Source organism: Ctenocephalides felis, unplaced genomic scaffold (genome assembly GCF_003426905.1).
Source record: "Ctenocephalides felis isolate EL2017-DRISC unplaced genomic scaffold, ASM342690v1 CF-g0.4_SCAFFOLD_02622, whole genome shotgun sequence".
Lineage (NCBI taxonomy): Eukaryota > Metazoa > Arthropoda > Insecta > Siphonaptera > Pulicidae > Ctenocephalides > Ctenocephalides felis.
This window is the reverse complement of record NW_020538776.1, coordinates 1-2,500: the sequence shown is the minus strand read 5'-3', so window position 1 is coordinate 2,500 and position 2,500 is coordinate 1.

Below are 2,500 nucleotides of genomic sequence, written 5' to 3'. Positions count from 1 at the left end.
TTTGTAAAATTCTATATTATTAAAATATATAGATTTCATATTTGCGGTCCGCAGACCCAAATAATTTCAACTCGCTCCGATCAAACGTTCAAAAAACGAAAGACCATCGCTGCGAAAAGCTTTGCTAGTTATGCCACATTCACATATATTTGACCGTAGTCAATTTGTAAAATTCTATATTATTTAAAATATATAGATTTCATATTTGCGGTCCGCAGACTCAAATAATTTCAACTCTCTCTGATCGAACGTTTAAAAACGAATGATCCTACCACCAGTTATCTATAGCCGCAAACCAGCATCCGAATATATACGGGGTATATAATTCTAGATGTGGCTCACAACATTATTAAAAGTTACGCTAATATATCATTGACAGACTAAAAGTATCGAATATGATGTAAAAACTACACCGGGGAATGATCCGCACCGCCTGAACAACATAGCGTACTTTAGCCTGAGCTTGCTCGCATCGCACTCGACACGACTATCCCCCTATATAAGGCGCGCGGCCACAGCGTAAGTATTCGACTGAGTCCCAAGCGACGTGATTTTGACCTGCGGCGAGGCGTCGCTCCGGGTTACGGTGTGAATCGTCAAGACAAAAGTCTGGGAAAATTTCGAACTGTGAACACTTATGATAGAAAAATTTTTGTCGAAAATTTTGTTAGATGTTCAAACAGTTTATATATATGGACAATATGAATTATAGTTAATTATTGAGTTTTTAGGTGTTTTTTGGGTTTTTTTAAACTTTTGTATAAAATTATGTATTTATTGATTTTCATAGATCTCAATGAATATAAAACGAATTTATATATAGTTATATTATTTTTTATAATTATTTGTTTAAATTTTCTAATTTTACAATAAATGTTCAAACCAGTTTTCCTCGATTTTCTCTTGAACGGTAAAAGATACAAAAAAACTTTGTTCGTACGAAAGATGCAGAATAAAATTACGAATAAAATGGTATATAAATGGTTAGGTGTGTTCATATAATTTTCTCTAGATTTTCCGATTTTTCCGAATTTTCACGACGGCAACTCGCCTGTAGGCCACACCGTTGGGAATTCGAAGTTGTGATATATGGAAAAAGAACTAAGAATTTTGAGACCTTTCTAATGATGTATAATACTTTATATGTTTTCTTTAGAGAAATATCGAATCGTGAGGAGTATTGCTCCAACCTAGCCGCACTTTGCATTTTGACAAGTTAACAACTACACAGATTGCTTTATACTATCTAAACCGTAAAAGATACAAAAAAACTTTGTTCGTACGAAAGATGCAGAATAAAATTACGAATAAAATGGTATATGATGGTTAGGTGTGTTCATATAATTTTCTCTAGATTTTCCGATTTTTCCGAATTTTCACGACGGCAACTCGCCTGTAGGCCACACCGTTGGGAATTCGAAGTTGTGATATATGGAAAAAGAACTAAGAATTTTGAGACCTTTCTAATGATGTATAATACTTTATATGTTTTCTTTAGAGAAATATCGAATCGTGAGGAGTATTGCTCCAACCTAGCCGCACTTTGCATTTTGACAAGTTAACAACTACACAGATTGCTTTATTCTATCTAAACCGTAAAAGATACGAAAAATCTTTGTTCGTACGAAAGATACAGAATAAAAATTACAAATAAAATGATGTATAATTCGATATATGTCATAATATATTTTTCATGAGATTTTTCAATTTTTCCTTTAAATTAAAAAATGTTTTAAATTTTTTGCTGACTTTAAATTCATTTGCGGGTTATGCTTTTTTTGTACAATATTGTTCCAAATGATGTAAAAGTTAAATTAGCGAGGTGCCTCAATATGCAAAAAATTGCCCACCCTAATAATATATAACATATTATAATATATATCTATCTATATATATATATATATATATATATATATATGTATATATAGGTGTTATATATATATATATAATATGTACATATATATATTATTGAGGAAATATGGCTTTAGTAAATGTTGAGAAATATTATGTATATATATACCTAACATGCATATGCACACCTACATAACTCATACATACATATGCACATATTATTATTAATGTATCTACAATTATATACAATGAACATATACGCAAGTGCATGTATGATAGTGTTATAACAAAAACAGACATACGAGTATAAGCAAATATATATGGATGTGCATATATTATAACACATATACTGTATAATATATATATATATATACATTATTCAAAAATCCATTACCATAAAAAAGACTTTCCTATCATAAAGTAACAATTATCAATCCATCTCAAGTTATTCCAAGACAACAATAATTAAACCAACTTTTCACAGCATGCCTTGCATTGTAGGCTTATTTGATTATTTTGCCAAATTACTCAAAGAAGAAAAATATTTTTATTTCAGGAACAGCTCTATATTCTTTTAAGAAATGTTTTCAAAAATTAAATCCACCACCCCTCCTAAATTCAATACTAACATAGTTTATTTCATCTCTTG